Raw genomic sequence first — 17,973 nt, 5'->3', positions numbered from 1 at the left:
CTCATGCTGGGAGAAAAAGGCCTCTCTGCCTAGCTTTCTTGTTCATTTGTACCTGCCATATTATTAGCTGGGTTAACAAATAACACTCATCTCTGTTCTGCCTGTGTTCTGAGACACAGTAGTAGTCGAAGAGATGGAGATCAAATTGAGTTACTACACTAAACTGGCCTATGTATAGAAGGTAGTTACCATGTCAGGCCTATGCTACTATCCTTAAAAACACCAGCTTGCAAGGTTGGTCCTTGGCTGGCATCTGGAAACAGAATTCAGGAGGTTTCCCATCCATTAACTGACAAATGTGGCTCATGGTACCAACCCGAACAAATGATGGGGCTGATACTGAACATCCCCTTTCCCTCGGGAGCCTGGAAGGTGTGTACATTCTACATGAGGAGCGCTGTATGATCTGCCCCCCAGGAAGACTGTGGGCACTGATCCTCTCACGGGCTTCTGTGGTTGGCAACACTTCACATGCATCGTCACAACTCCATGCTGGGAGAACTCAGGGTTCCGTGTGGCTCTATTGGGAAAGGACTGTTAGAAGCTTCCTCCAGACTTCACCCAGTGCACCTGATCCCTTTACCGGGTTTGCTTTGTATCCTTCCTTTGTAATAAATTATAGCCGTGACTACAATTATATGATGAGTTCTATGAATCATTGAACCTGCTTGGGCTTCTCATGCCATGGCCTACTGATACTCCCTGAAATAAACTTACCCCAAATTTCAAACTCCCCTCTGCTGAGGGATTTGAAAAGAAGAGCCTTGGTCAGACTTTTAATTTATTTAGAAAAATAAAAATAAGCCCACACATAGTATCTTAAGAATAATAGCAAGAAACACACCTGCTAGTCGAAGGAAGGCAATACAAATCTGTGACTTTGTTCCATGCAAATATTGTTTTTCCATGACCTTTGGGGCTTACTGTGTAAACACAGGATGAACTCAGTAAGTGCTTACGTGTTTCAAAATACACATTATACAAATAAAAAATGAAAATCCTTTCCAAATTTTTCACAATTTTTTCCAAATGTTCAAACCATCTCTTAAATTAGCACTGGGGAAATTGGGTATTTTTTAAATTATGCTGCCAACTACCTCTTAGATAAATTAGATTCATTTTTTTATCAAAGATTGCTCTAACACTGTCTTGAACTAATTGAATTACACCACCCTAGCTGTAACCACACTGGCATGAGATAATATACATAAAACTAAACAGACCTCAAGGGAATTATGTTGAATGAAAAAAAAAGCCAATCTCACAAGGTAACAAAATGTGTGATTCCATTTATACATCATTTTTTTAAGTTTTCCAGCCTAAATTTATAGCTTGTGCTGGTAAGATGATTTTTCTGTAAAATGGAGAACTTCAAAAGAGTTGGATAACAACGGTGAGCCTCAAAGAAAGATGGTTTCTTTTGAAATTGGTCCTATTATACATCATTCTTGAAATAACAAAATTATAGAGATGAAGAAAAGATTAGTGGTTGCTGGAGGTGGGAACTGGGGGAAGGAGATGAGTATAAAAAATAAAATAAACAGAATATGATTATTAATCAGGACTGTAGAAAGATGAAATTCTATATATCATTTATTTGAAAAATATTTATCATTACACATTTGATCTTTTTCATTTCCAACCATATACGGTTTTCACCTTGGTGATGACCTTGCTGAGTGGAAAACATAATATCTTTAATACATGAGTTAAATCTAGGATGATGTTCAAATGGACTGCAGGTAACTGTTTATGTCAATAATAAATACAGTAGATTACTTTTAAAACCGATACTTTGGACTTTTTATTACAGATGCAATTGCTGACTTACCATAAATCAATGTGCTTAAAGTGCCATATGATATCAAATGTTTAGCTTAACAGCATAAAATTGAGCAGAAACTGTAAAACATGTTTTATAGGTGCTATAAAATCCCGAGGCCGGAGGTCCCGCTTTTTTGCATTACTCTGATCCATCAAGTCCACTGAAAATTCCAGATAGCCAATACACTGGGGAATTGAAAATTGGCTCTCAGAGCTTTATTCATTTCAGTTATTATAACCTCCAGGGACAGCTCTGTTTCCTACTATGAGGAGAGAAGCACAGGCCCCACAGAAAGTTAGAACAATATTTTCTTTACAATGTCCTGTTACTAAACCATCCTGCTGTATCTGGCCTCTCCCACTACAATGCTTGTGGCACCCTTTAGTACCTGAAAAGAGGCTAAGTGATAGGGAAAGCTGGTACTCGTTTTGGGGTTTTTTTTTTCTGTTTTATTTTAGTTCTTTTTTAAAAATTATAATTTATTCATTATGCTAATGCAGTCATCCTGATTTTTACCCTTTTGCCCCCGCTCCACCCAGTAACTCCCACTCCTTCAGGCAATCCCCCCACCGTTGTTCATGTCCATGGGTTATGGTATAAATTCTTTGGCTACTCCATTTCCTATACTGTACTTCACATCCCCATGGCTATTATGTAACTACCTATTTGTACTTCTTAATCCCCTCACCTCTTCACCCATTTCCCCACACCCCTTTCCCATTTGGCAACCATCAAAATGCTCTCTGTATCCATGATTCTGTCTCTGTAGTTCTTGTTTGCTTAGAGGGTTGTTGTTTTTTTTTTTTTCTGGTAACAATATGGGTTTATTTTTTTTTATTGTTGTTAACAGTTGTCCTCATTTTCTCCCCATTACTCTCCCCTGCCCTACCCACCCCCCACCTTCCACTTTCAATCCTTCCCCCCTCCTTTGTCTTTGTCTATGGGTCCTTTATACATGTTCTTTGACTTCATCCTTCCCCTTCTTTCCCCAGTTATCCCCCTCCCAACTCCCCTCTTAGTTTTTTAGATTCAATTGTTGATAGATAGGTATTTATTGCCATTTTATTGTCCATAGTTTTGATCTTCTTTTTCTTAAATAAGTCCCTTTAACATTTCATTTGATAATATTTTGGTGATGATGAATTCCTTTAGTTTTTCTCTTGTCTAGGAAGTTCTTTTTTCTTTTTTAAAGATATTATTTATTTATTTTTAGAGAGGGGAAGGGAGGGAGAGAAACATCAATGTGCGGTTGCCTCTTAAGCACCCCCTATTGGGGACCTGGCCTGCAACCCAGGCCCCTGACTGGGAATCAAACCAGCGACCCTTTGGTTTGCAATCTAGCGCTCAATCCACTGAGCCACACCAGCCAGGGCAGAAGTCCTTTATCTGCTCTTTGATTTTAAATGATAGCTTTGCTGGATAGAGCAATATTGACTGTAGGTCCCAGCTTTTTATGACTTTGAATATTTCTTGCAAAGCCCTTCTAGTCTGCAAAGTTTCTTTTGAGAAATCGGCTGACAATCTTATGGGAACTCCAGCAGATAACCAAATTCTTTTCTCTTGCTGCTTTTCAGATTTTCTCTTTATCTTTAACCTTTGGAATTTTAGTTATGATGTGTCTTGGAAAGGGCCTCTCTGCAAGCATCTTGTTTGGGACTCTCTCTGTTTCCTGGACTTGCATGTCTATTTCCTGCACCAAATTAGGGAAGTTTTCTTTCATTATTTTTTCAAATAGATTTCCTATTTCTTGCTCTTTCTCTTCTCCTTCTAGAACCCCTGTGATGCAAATGTTGGACCTCTTGAAGTTGTCCCAAAGGCTACTTATACTATCCTCATTTTTTTTAACTCTTTTTCCTTCTTGTTGTTCTGATTAGTTGTTTTTGCTTCCTTATGTTACAAAACATTGACTTGATTTTCAGCTTCATCCACTCTACTGTTGTTTCCTGGTACATTGTTCTTTATTTCAATTAGTGTATCCTTCATTTCTGACTGGATCTTTTTTATGCTGTTGAGGTCCTCACTAAGTTCCTTGAGCATTCTTATAACCAGTGTTTTGAACTCTGCATCTGATCGGTTGCTTTATCTCCATTTTGTTTACTTCTTTTTCTGGAGTTTTGATTTGTTCTTTCCTTTGGGCCATGGTTCTTTGTCTCCCCATTTTGACAGTCTTCCTGTGTTTGTTTCTATGCATTAGTTAGAGTGGCTATGACTCCCTGTCTTGGTAGCGTGGCCTAATGCTGTAGGTGTCCTGTAAGGTCCAGTAGCATAGTCTTCCCTATCACCTTAACTGGGCACTCAAAGTACTCCCTTCATATGGGCTAAGTATACCCTCCTCATGTAATTGAACCTTGATTGCTGTTTGCAGGGCAATGGGAAGGATTTAGAGGGTAGTCATTGTTTATCCTAAAATGTTTGTTTCCCTGAGTAGTGGACATTCATTCATTCAGCAAGTTGAGTTACTGTTCCATTTTAAGTCCTGCTCGGTGGTTCAGCAGTGGACAAGACAGGGCAGAGACAGTGAGGACAGAGAGCTGTGAATTGATACATTGAGAACCTTAGGATAGAGAAGCAATAAGACCTGGTGATGAAAGGGTGTGAGAAAAAGAAGTCAAACATAATGCCCTAGCTCTTAGCTTGGCAACTGGGTGGGTGGTGTGAGGAGAGACTGCTCTGGGATGTGACTGTGGCCATGAACTAGACCAAGGCCAGAAAGAGAGGGCTTACCATAAGCACCCTTAGAGATTCTGTGGTCAAACTGATACTTTCCTTCTGACCTAAACCACTATCTCTCCCCTGTGTCCCACAACATGCTGGTTCCTGGAACAGGCTGTTACATCCTTGACTTGGTCAAGCATGTAAGACACTTTCCCATACCTGGGACTGATCATGTACCAGCACCCCTATCCATCCTGCATTGTTCTATATAATTCTTTGGCACCTGTCAAGCTACACAGAGAAAATTCACTTTGTCTTTCAGTTACCCAAGATGGACCTCTTACAAAAGTTTCCCTTAATAAACTCTGTTAGTTGCCAGACTGGTTTGACCTTTCTCTTTCTTTGTTCTTTCCCTGCCCTCTGTTTATGGAGGTAGATTTTCAGTCTTTGTGGATTTTCCTCAGGGGCCATGTGTACTAACAGTTGGTGTTGATATTGCCTGAGATAGAGTACATGGAAGGAAGGTGGGGCAGTGAGGATACGCTGAATCTGAGATACTCCTGGCTGGGTCATCCTGTGGAAATTTCCAATAGTAGTTGGTTATATGGACCAATCAGGAACCAGGAAACAGGAACTGAAGACAATGCCTTAGTACGTAGCCAAGGATCAGCGCAGAAGGAACAGAAACAGTCAGCAAAGAAGTCTTTGACAAGTTAATGAAGGGGTAAAATGGAAGAATTTAAAAAATTATTAATCCAGAAGAAGGAAAGGAAAAATTTTAAGTGGAACATAAAGCAGGTGAGTTAATTAGAAAACAAAGAGTAAGACGGTTGCCATAAATCCAACTATATCAATGATTAATATAAATTAACTAAATAATCCAAGTAAAAGGCTAACATTGTAATACTGGACAAGAATAGATACGTTTTAAATATAAGGAACACAGAAAGATTGAAAGTGAGTGGAAAACTACAGGTTCTACTCTTAAGAATGCTCACCGTGCAAGCAGTCACCACAAGGAGCTAGTGTAGCTGTTCTAATGTCAGATGAAGTAAATTGTGAGTCAAGACACATCACTGATCAGGAGTCAATCCAACAAAAAAAGAGCACCACCTCAAATCCATAGACACCCAATAACTTGGCTTCAGAATACAAGAGTAAAAAATTGACAGATATGAAATCCACTGAAAGAAGCCATTGATCAAGTTCAAAACTGATCTGAAGAGTAAGTTACTACTAATTCTGAACTCATTGTCACAAGGCATCTGACTTGCTTAAGCACTTGTTGGCCTTGACATTGCCTCAGGGAGAGTCAAGAAGGGGCAGCAGCTGAACGGTGAGCTGCATCCATCCCACTAGATTTCTTGCTCATTGAGGCCTTTATAAAACATCTTCAGGCACATCAATGAAAACACTATATGTAGCTGTTGATGTGGGTCAGTTCATTGGGCATCATGCCACAAAGCAAAAGGTCACTGGTTTGATCCCCAGTCAGGGCACATGCCTGGGTTGTGGGTTCAGTCCCCAGTTGGGTGTGTTCAAGAAGTAACTGATCAATGTTTCCCTCCCTCTCTTTCTCCCTTCCTTTCCCTCTCTCTAAAAATAAATAAATAAAATCTTTAAAAAACACTATGTATATATTACACCTTTACATGAGACTTATGTTCCATCTGCATTTTTCTAAATGAATTCTAATTGATTCTAATGGAAGCTGACTGATGGTGAGGCCAGCATGGCCACTGCTAGCCTTTGGTGGTAGACGTTGTCCCCCTAATAAGTGCTGGACAATTCATTCACTCATTCAAAAAAAAAAAAGCCATTATCAAATCCTTTCACTTTCTTAGATACTTGAGATACACAGATCAAAATTACAGGTTCTACTCTCAAGAAGCCCACAGCCCAGTTCTAGAGATGGTCCAAGAACCAGATTACAGTACAGAATGATCAACACAATGAGAGCTGCATAAGGATATGGTAGGACCCCAGAAGGAAGCACCTTCGCAGAATGTAGAGGGGTGAGAATGAATGGGGAGCAGCAGATGACAGAGATGGACATGCAGAGAGAAGATGAATCTCAAAACAGAGATTTTACAAGAGGGTGTGAGGCTCACTGTGCAGAAATGGACAGAGGGGGATGCTGATTGTGAGGGATGAGCAGTCTTCATATCAGGTCCTACACTTGTCTCTTTCTCTTTAAACTTTCCTGCATCCCAGGCCCTAAGCCTTAAACTGGGGTGCCTCCACTCTGGCTTGCCCTACCCCCAAAGTGCTCTCAAACCAACATCTTTTAACGCTATTAAGTGACCGCCCTCCTGCCCTTTAGCTATCTATTAGAATTGAAACTAATTCATACCATGTGGAAGTCTCATGGTCCTACTGTTCCCATGACACCAACCTTTAAAAGGATTTTTGCTGTGATAGGTGTATTTTCTAAAAATAACTGCAAAATATTTCTGATCCTATATGCTTATCTAGAACCTTGCTGTTCTTTTATTAAGAGGTGGAAGCCATGTCCCTTTCCTCCAAATTGGGTTGGCCTTTATGACCTCTTCAATGACAACAGTTACTTGGAACCACGCACCTGTACTCCTCATCTACCCCCATCCATGTGCACCACCCTTTGGGGCTGTCCCCTCTCCCACTGCCCTCTGATGTGGGGCTTCAGCCCTGGAATTTATCTCCACCCCTTCTCCCAGGAACTACCCCCTTGGTCTTCTTCAGTTCCAGCTACTGCCCTCTCCCCAGAGCGCTCTGTATTTCTGCCTTCTCTGCAGGATCCCTCAAAATCTACCTCCAGCAATTCAGGGAATAAACCCAGCCTCTTCTGTGAAGGGGAGGGCTAGGGGCGGATGCAATAATGGGCAGGTTGTTATTAGTGAACACAATAAGATATTGCCTTTGAGATGCTAATCTGTGCGGCTTTCTTTCCCTCCTTCCCTGCACAGTGACCAAGGCGCCTCACTGAAGAGTAAAGTTGATTGCGAGGGATTGAAAAAGGGCCAAAAATAGTCATTGTTGGGCTTTGTGACTCCCAAACAGCCTTAGAGAATCAAAAAGTGAGGCTCGGGGCATGAGCACATGAAGAAACATGGAACAAGCAGATGTACTATGGAAATTACCAGGAGGCTGCACCACAAAGCCTGCCAAAGAGCCCAGAGTAGGTCTTCCCTGCTTGGCTGGACAAGGGAGGGAGCACCTGAGAGCGTTCCCCATCACCACCCACCCCCAGGAGGCAAACATCCCCAAGATATTTGCCAAGCTCCATCCCTACTCCCCTAAATGGATCCCCACTTCAGTATTTCAGGACTCTCTGAACCCCAAATGTTAGGAATATGTTCAGCTACAACCCACAAAAAAATATGATTAGCAGTGCCTTAACAGGCAGAGGTTTATTTTTCTCATGTAACAAAAAGAATAGAGGTGGGCAGTTGCTTTGTAAAAATGCAGATTCCCCAAGACCTACTCCTGAGGATAGGATTCAGTGAGTTGTGGAATGAGCTGGGGTGAGGAGTGGTTCTGTAATTCTAAAAACCTCCCAGATGATCCTAATTTGTAGCCAGAGGTGGGAGCTACTGTCCTGGAGTTCACTGAACCTGCTGCGCTGTCTGCTCTTCTGAGTTTCCAGCGTCCTTTAGCTTCCAGAGAAGTCAGCAGCACTACCAGTGAACCAGTGATCCATTAACTCGTACAAATGTCCTGCAAACAGTAATTGCTAACCTTTTAGCTCGTAGACACTAGCCCAGGGAGGCTTGTGAACTGGGCCTGGAGACATGAGGATTCAGCAACACTCTCAAACAGAGAAAATTGCCACAGAATCTATTTCAAGTACTTTCTTTTTCAACTGATTGGGGTAACCATCCAAGTAAATAGGGTGGATTGAACACCTTCTTTTGCTTCCATTCCCCTCTCAAAACGTTAGTATAATATAAAGATTTTGTTAAAGGCAACAAAATCCTCAAGGACAAAGATGAAAGAAAATGCAGTAAGAATGGAGAGAGAAAAATGAACAAAATATTGGAAACTGGGAAGCAGATGGGACATGATGAGTGATTTAGAGACCGGGCATGTGTTGCAGAGAGGAGTCGGGAAGCTAACAGTTTGCCCCCTAGAGTCCCTGAAAGGCATAGGATTGGCCACCCCAGGAAGCTCTCAGAAGGCAGGGGGTGTTAGTTAAAAGGCTGTACTAAATGCAGGGGATCCCTAAGTTGCTTCTCCACTGCACCAGCAGACATCTCCGTCACATAACAGGACATATACTGGAAAAGCAGGTTAAAGCAAGTCGGCATGCTGAATGAATCCTGAGATCCACAAACAACTCTTCACCATGGCAGCTGGGAGTCCTGGTGCCCCAGCTTAGACACCTGAGACAGCAGGCTGGCCGTCTCCTCTCTAGGGAAACTGAGATCCTCAAAGAAAAGACTCACAGACAATGCTTTTTGGGAATCCTATTCAAACATAGCAATTCAGAGAAGACCAAGGCAGCACAAACAGCAGAATAAACTTGCAGGAAAACCATAATTAATCCCTTCAGAGAGGTAATAGAAGATAATGGCATCGATGAGAAAAGAACAAACTAGTCATGAGACAAAAGCGAGTCCTCAGTTTTTAAAAAACAGGGGGAAATGTCAAGAGAATCCAAGCAGGCTTTATTAGGAAGCTGCTGGAGGTTGTACTCTGACAAAGGGAGGGAGCAAACCAGGAGATGAAGAATTCAAGAAACAGCAATCACCAGAGCAGGAGGCCAGTGGGCTCCAGAGGGGTGTGTGAAAAGTAAAAAAATCAATGATTACCTGACACGTTTGAACTATTAGGAGAGATTAACCATTCTGGTAAAGAGTCGGAGGAGCATTAAGGATGGGTATAAATCAAACATTAGGTAATTTTGAACTCCATGGGGAAGAAACAAATTGTATAACAAAGGAAATGTTATCTGTGTACACTGTGTGCCTTAGCTGGGAAAAATATTTACAATAATCACAAGTGTGAACTTTTGATTTGACCAAAAAATATGATACGATTATGTTGGAAGAATGAGGAGAACAAGAATGCTAAATTCTTATCTTTCATGGGAGGAAGTCAAGTTCATATCTAAATCGGAAAAATCAATACAGAGGCATGTTATTGAGACACATGGAGAAGATATCCAGGAGCAGCAGCCACATTAACTGAAGGTGAGACTCGTTTCTCTGATGAGGAGGACTGTGTGGGAAATGGGAATGTCAGACCACAGGGAATTCTGGTCCAAACACCCAGACTTCTGTGATTCTTTCCTCCTACTTTGGAGGGTTCAGCCAAAGTTCTCCCTTGAGGATTGCTAACTGTAAGCTCTAAGGAAACAAACAAATACACACAATGAACTTCACTTGAACCTTGTTTTGTTCTTTGTTTCTAAGCCAAAAGTGTCATAACAAATAGGGAAGGAGCCAGAGCTCACACGGGTATGTGGGGTTTAGCACAGAGGGTCTGTTCCCCGAGGCTCTTGCATTTCCATGTTTACCGACAAGAAAAACTGAGTGGCTAGAAGACAAGTCACCCAACGTACAGGCACTCAGTACATGTTTGAATGAATGAAAGGATCAGCATATGAACAGCGACAAACCCATTAGTTTTCATACATCACGGATGCTTCACAAATGTTAGGACCCACACGGTTTGCCTTTAGTGCTTCTTCCTGATTCACTTAGAGATTTAATGGCCCGGTACGTATTTTGCTCTGTAGGAAATAGGGATCTGCCACATGCAAGGGATACTCCTGTCTTCAAAGAACTACAAATGTGTTTGGGAAGGCAAAACACCAATAAAGGAGAAGTTAAACTCATGACCACAGTCAAGGATGGGTGCAAAGGGAAGAGTTACTGTGGACTTGAACCCATAACCTTAACAAGAGGCTGGTGCAGGGAGGTGTGACTTTCCCCACGCTGGCTGCAAACTCCCTAGAGTCTTCTCCAAGTATTTTGTTCACAAGGAGGATGGGAAAATGGGAAGAGAGTATCATGCCATGTGACACTCTTATTGACAAAAGTCAACAAAGAGCTAATCAGTTGGCCTCCTACAAGCATTGTCGTATTTACCTTGGTGCTTTTCCTGTAAGGCAAAGAAATCAGTGTTTTCTGGTGATGAAATGTCACCAGCCTTTCCTTTCTGCCAGGAGGGCATATCAGTTTGCATGGACATTGCCTCAAAATTTATAATTAATCCCCAAATGGTATAAGTAAGAGTTCTGCAGGTCAATAATGAAGCAAATAGAAATGAATTTCATAAAATGTTAAGATTACTCAAGGTATGGCCCAAAGCCATACCCCCTTGAGCTTTGTGGGATCACATTCCCAGGCAAAGTGGAGTCAGGGTTGGAGAGAACTCAAACAAAACACCACCCAAAAACATGCAGGGGAGAGCAGGACATGGTAGCTATGATTTCAGAGGCCTCACATCCCTTGAGTCAGTCATAACAACAATATTTAGTACTCCTGAGGTGCTTCTGAAACCTTGGAAGCCTCACAAAGCCCTACCATAGGCCCAGGGCACTGAGTTGCTGGAAAGGTCATTGCTACAAATATCCTGTAACCTGATGTCTTCCGTGCTGATGGCCAGCATGGAGGGAGGGAGAAACCAACACCGAGTGCCAAGTGTTATGGTCACACCCTCCTCACAGAGCTCCCTGCATCCACACATGCCTGTTCCCATATATTCACAGCAGGGCAGCCAGTGTCCCTGCGCAGACACAGTCTGGTCACATCACACCTCTGCTTAGACATTCAGGCCTCACGTCCATCTTAGAACAAAGACCAAATCATAATAGGGTCTTCAGGACTTGGTATCAACTCTTGCCCGATTCACCACCATCGTTTTCTACTTCCTATTCCTGCAACTGGGCTTCCATAAGCTCCACAAGCATTCCACGAGGGTGCTTTGCCACCATGGGGGATACAGGCTGTTCTTCTGTCAGGAACTCTTGGTACAGACTCTTCCCTCTGCCAGGAACTCTTTCTCCTCTCCACCCCTTTGCCTGTCTCAGTCATACTACAGATCTCAGCTTAAAGATCTGCTCCTCAATGAACTTTCTGCCCCACACTAGTTTACCTCTCCCGGCACCGAGTACCTTTCCCTCAAGAACTTATTGTGATATGCAACTATGCAGTTATATGCCCAAGTATTTGTGACTAATGTCTTCCTCCTCCACTTAAGCTTCAATCTCCCAAAAGGCACAGCCCACATTTGTTTTGCTCGAAGTGCTATTTCCTAATGCCTGGCACAGGTGCCTCACAGGCTCTCATTGATGCTTGATGCATGAATAAATGGTAGCATGCCGTCCCATCCTTTATAAATGTAATATTTGGGTTCACTCCCACCTCTCCAGCACAGGGTATAATCAGCATGCAACTCTCTATCCCAAATACAGTATAGATTTATTCATATCTTATTCTCTAGAATTTAATAGTATTTTGATTATTTGAATTCATGCATCTCAATACTTCCAAAAGAAAGACAATCATCACAAAGAACATATATGCATAACTCAGACACAGACAACAGTGTGGTGATGGCCTGAAGGGAGGGGGGATGGGGCTGGGTGGAGGTGGGCACAGGGCAGGACATGGGGACATCTGCAATAGTGCCAACAATAAAAATAAAGAAAAAGAAAGAATGAAAATCAGCCCTGACTGGTGTGGCTCAGTTGGATGGGTGTCATACCGCAAAGTGAAAGGCCGCCGGTCCGATTCTCAGTCAGGGCACATGCCTGGGTTGCTGGTTTTTTCCACCAGTTGGGGTGCATAAGAGGCAATGATCAATGTTTCTCTCTCATGTCCATGTGAGATTTCTCTCCCTCTCTTTCTCCCTCCTTTCCCCTCTCTCTAAAAATGAATAAATAAAATATTTTTAAAAAGGAGAGAAAGAAAGAAAATCATCAAAGACTCATAGTGCTAAAGATGTATTTATTTTGACTCAACAGTTTAAACATCAGGTAACTGTTAAGCAGTCTAGTCAAGATAACTGAGCTTCCTAAACTTTTCTGCTGTTAGAGACCTTCTCCCTGACCAAGAAGCCCAGTCAAATGCCACTTAAATCTGTATTCACCCTACCAGTCAGAGAAAATTTCTCCTTGCTCTTCACAGACTCTCCCGCTGGCTGATTGCCTGGGACCTGAGGATCAACCATGTGTGGCTGCCCGACAATCCTCCTTCTTCACAGAGCTCTCTTCACAATGGATGCATGGTTGGCATCCCCCTTTCCTCCAAAATAAACTACCACCATTTCTTGCTTACTTCCTTTATTTGAGGTGGTTTATCTTCTCACCTTCTGAGCTGTCATGAAAAAGACAAGTTTGTTTGAAAAGAAGGGTAAGGATACGCTGGCACTGCCAAATATTAAACACATTTTAAGGCTGTGGGGAATGAGGCGACTAGTGCCGAGACTCCCATTTCCACAGCCATGATCCTTTGGGCAGAGAAACTGAGAGAATGATGTGAGATCCCCACAATGGGAATCTGGGACAGAGCCTACTCAGGGCTAAAGTCCATCATGGCTCCTGGGATGTACTTCACCCACCTGAGGCTGCTTCTAGGCCAAGGCCCACATTTAAGGCTCATTGTCCCAGTTCCAGGATGCCTGTTTTGTCCTGGATTTCCTGGCCTCTCTTGTCTTTCGGCCATTATCCCTTTTATCTGCTGAGCCAAAGCCTTGGTCTCTTCTCTTTCCTCACAGTATCTGTTACTGGCATGTTGGGAGAGTTCTCAATCACCTCAGTGGTGAGACGCAATTGTTTGCCATTGCCATCACCATGTCAATCCTCAAGGTCAAGTGGTGCTCACTCTTCATCAAACCCAGTAGTCAAATCTTCACTCCAAGGACAGGGGAGAGATGTTGCCTCTTAGCCCTGGAGAAAGTTGCCCTCACACACAGAATAGACCAAACAGCTCTTTACCATCCAAAAGGAGGAAGACAATAAAAGTTACATATCCGTTTACAAAGAAAGTTTATATCCTGCTTTTCATACCATAATTCATTTAATACTCACAAATATCTCTAGCACGTGCACATTAAAAGGTGATTATATTCTTTATATTTAAGGAACTCCTCAGAGACAGGACACTCATTGTTATTTATATGTTGTTGAATGCTCAATTTATTAAACCTGTAAGTTTAATAACCAAAGCTTTGAAAATCAAATTTTCTTATCTATTCAAGCAATGACCATATACTAAAGGACCTGAAATCATTTAAGCTATAATTAAAATTTTAGTGTAACTAATTTTTGAATACTTCAAACACAAACACAATGACTCCAAAACCCTTAAAACTATTCTCAAATAGCAACCCAATTCATTTTCTAATTCTTCCTACACGTCTTATGCCTTATCAAGGTTATACGAATGCAGTACTAGCTATGCGAATGCCTTCCCAGCACTATACAAAGATCCCAGGCTAAATCGCAGGCCAAAAGAAAAGGCCGGCAGTACCACTTAGTGTCCTGTTGGGAAAACCCAACCCACTGGGAAACACAACTTACTATGAAGCCAGAGACACTAAAATAACCAGTGCCAGGCATTTATTAAATAGCGAGCCCAGATGGGCAAACAGACCGAGGAACACACCTATATGCAGCTTCTCACATGTATGAAAACTCCATTTGTGGCAAAGGTGGCACTACAACATCAACCAGTAAATGATGCCACAACAACTGGACATTGATTTGGGGAGAAAAGTCCCTTTTCACACACATATACAAAATTGTGGATGATAAAGACCCAATGTGGAAAACATCTTAACACCTTTAGAAGAAAATAAGAGGGTATTTTTATACCCTCTTATTGGAGTAGGAAAGGAATTTCCTAAATAAGATATAAAAGCACAAACCATGAAAGAAAAGATCGATTTGATTACATTAAACTGAAATACATATAGAAAAAAGTCAGTACATATGAAGTGGAAAAAAAACAAGTCATAGACTGAGAAGGGAAATTTGCAATACATAACATTGACTATAGCCACAGAACTCCACCTCTTGCTTCCTCTGGGTTTGTTGATGGACATTCTGACAGATTAGAGGCAGGCAAGTGTAGGGAGGGAGTGTAGGGAGGGAGTCAGGGCTTCTATTCTCCCTGCATCCGTGGATGCCCCCATTCCGTCTGTGACCATCAACCAAAGCCCAGAGCTCTTGAAAGAATCCCTCTCCACTTAGCCTCATTGTTGCTAGGTTCCTCCCCTGTCCTATTAGCCTAAGGACACAACGGCCCCACTATTAGTAGTTCTTATGGTTTCCCTAAGCCCTGCCCACACCTTTATTGTGCTCACCTCCAACTGCCCAATTCAGGTTTGCCATCTATTCTCTCCTGGGACACTGACTGGTACACCTGGTACAAATTCTGCTTTTAACATGGTATCCATCTATTAAGGCAGGTTACTTAACCTGTCAGACTCCAATTACTTCATCTCTAAGTGGTGCTGCCATGAGGATTAATTATGATGACCTTTATAAGCTCCTCAGCACAGCACCCAGCACGGTGAGATGTCAGTAAGTGGTGCTGGTGTTATCGTGATGAGGGGGTTATTACTGTTGTGTCTGCCAACAGGTCTTCACTGCTCCCCAGCGATCTGAGCAGCACCTAACCAGCTGGGCAAAAACGCCAAAGTAAAACCTAAGATAGGATAACTAAAACAAAATTTGCTATCAGATTTAAGGAACTCCCAGAGTTTTCTTAAGATCACCATTATAATAAATATTGAATATCCTTTACCAAGGAGAATTATGATACACAGAGTGGTCTTCTGTTCAGTCCAGTATATCTCCTGCAACAAGAGAAGCCTTATTATTTTTAGTTCCAGGCCACCCCAGTCACTCACATCCCACAGACACCTGCAGGTATGTCTGCCGTGAAAGTCTGTGATAGGCTTGCAAATGCAGGTCCCCACACACAGCAGTCAACACAAACCAGTGGTGGAGCCTGGCTACCACCCACACCTGCACCCGTGTGCACCTCTGCTGCATGCAAACTTCAAGGGCGAATTCTGCCAGCCAATGATGGTGACACTGGTCCTTGCATACCTAATGACACTCATGTCCATGCAGATTGTGCCCACTTAAGTTCAACTTTACACACGTATTTTAAAAATACTACAACTTCAACTGTAATTGGTATGACATACTGAAGGTTTTTTTTTTTTTAAATAGGAAATGGGAATTGTGGGAAAACAATGTATCAATAGTAAACACTTGGTTACCTGTCATTTGGAGAGAGATGGAAAATTTTAAACTTTTAGGTATTTTTAAATCATGTATACCTGTCATACTTTATTTTATAAAATATTTACTATACCCCAGCTGTATTTGAACAGTGTCTAAGACCTGTCAGAATGTTAGAGCCTTAGACCACATGAGGTGAGGGGAGGGACCTTCTTGGGGTGATGGACATGATCTGCACCTTGACTGGGGTGCTGGGTACACGAATCCATACATTTGTCAGAACTCATGGAGCTGTACCCTGAAGACCTGGCATGTCTGTAGGTGTTAACTTAATTTTGATTGCAGTTATAGAAACACGCAGAGGAATCAAAACGGTTAAAAACAACTTCTAAAATGTTACACTTAAGGTAACTGTACCCATTTCTTTGCGTGACAGAATTAAATCTTGAAACACTAAGCAAGTTGATCAAACACCCCAGGAGTTTGCTAAGGAATTACTGGTGAGAGGAGCTGACTCACAGACCTGCTAGTAGCAGAAGTGAGTCACTTGAAGATTAGGCCTTTGCTGGGAGTAAACCACCCACTTAACTACAAGGTCAACTTCAACTCTCTGTGCTCATTCAGAATGGAGTTAACTCGATGACGTCCTACACTTTCTGGAAAAGGCTTTAGCCCCTGAGGGATCTGGAGTTTCATAGGCACGTGCTCACAGCCTCTGGGGTGGCCCCTGAGGGCCAAAACACAGTTGGATCTGCTTCTAGATGGATGAACTGGAAAACTAGAGATTATTGATCTAAATGTTCATCTAAACGGGCATCTCCGGTGATGCGCCCCAGGGCTCTTTCTCAACGCTGTAATCACACAGTCCAGGTGATGGTGTAGAAACAGTTACCAAATGGTCAGAAGCCACACGCAGGATTGAGAACACCAGGCAGATGGGCTCCAGGTGCACAATTACATCATCAGAGCAGAAATAATGACTGGGCCCCAACCCAAAAGTTCAAGTAGAATAAACTAAAAATCAAACTGACATTAGGTCAAAAGGCCAATTGCCAAATCCAGGGTGGGAGTGGGGAAACCTGACTTAACAAAAATCAAACCCAAAAAAGCCCTGTGGTTCCAGTTGGTCACACATGCAATTATGAACCAATGGTCTGTAGCACAGTTGGTTAAAAGCTGCGTGCATTGACAGGGATGTCTACTAAACTCAACATTGACTATCTCTTTTGGTTCCAGGTGCTTCGTTTTAGGAGTGACATTGAAAACTGGAGCGTATGTCGGAGAGGAGGACCAGGATGGTAGGGCAGTAGACACCTCACTCTACTACAAGCACGTTAGGGAGCTCAGTGTTTAGCCTCAAGGAGCAGACAGACAGAGGTTAGGTGACCAACCTTCCTAGTGTTCCCAGGACTCAGCACATGTCCAGACAAAGAGCTTTTGGTGTGAAAACTGGGACAGTCCCAGACAAACCAGGACCACCTGTCACCTTAGGTTGAGATGACAATGGAGTAAGAGATGCTGGGACCCATGACTGCTGATTTCCAAATGCTGGAGGGGCTTATTCTCAGTTGCACTAAAGTAGACCAGGGCCATGGCAGAAGTTACCCAAAGGAAGCTCTAAACAAAAGGTAAGGAAGCTCTGAGTTTGCTGAGGAGCTTTCTCAAGAGAACGAGCAGCACGTGGCAGGTCTAAACACACACACACACACATGCACACACATGCCAGATAATTCAGCACAGTCAGAACCTCCAAGTTCAGTTATACTTTTAATGGAATCCCTATTATACAGGGTGTGGCAAAAGTAGGTTTACAGTTGTTCATAAAGAAAATAATACAAAAATACATAATAACATAAAAATAAACCCTGTATTGCACATACTCACAACAGTAAACTTACTTTTGCCCCACCCTGTATTAATCACAACAGTGTCCTCATACACTTGGAAAGGGCGAGACATGTGACTTATCTTTCTGTAGAGAATGCTCGGCTCCCAGTGCTCCTGCAAGTCCTCCAACCCCCTCCCCACCCCAGCCCACTTTCCGAGTTTGTTGTCCTCACGGGAAAAGATAAAGCTGAGTGATGCTCAAGATTCTTTTCAAATCCAAGGTTTTATAATTTATAAGTATTGTACATATTTTCCTTATAATTTATATGTAACTTGATATTGTGTCCCTCTTACATTTCTGTAGTACCTTAGATGTTCTAAGGTACATATACTACATAGGTTTCAACATATGAATTTGGGAGGGACACAAACATTCAGTCCCTAACAGAGAAGTATGAGCCTTGGGAGCCAGAGCCATGAACTC

Source organism: Desmodus rotundus, chromosome 2 (genome assembly GCF_022682495.2).
Source record: "Desmodus rotundus isolate HL8 chromosome 2, HLdesRot8A.1, whole genome shotgun sequence".
NCBI classification, from domain to species: domain Eukaryota; kingdom Metazoa; phylum Chordata; class Mammalia; order Chiroptera; family Phyllostomidae; genus Desmodus; species Desmodus rotundus.
The sequence above is the reverse complement of the archived record's forward strand: the minus strand, read 5'-3'. Positions refer to the sequence as shown.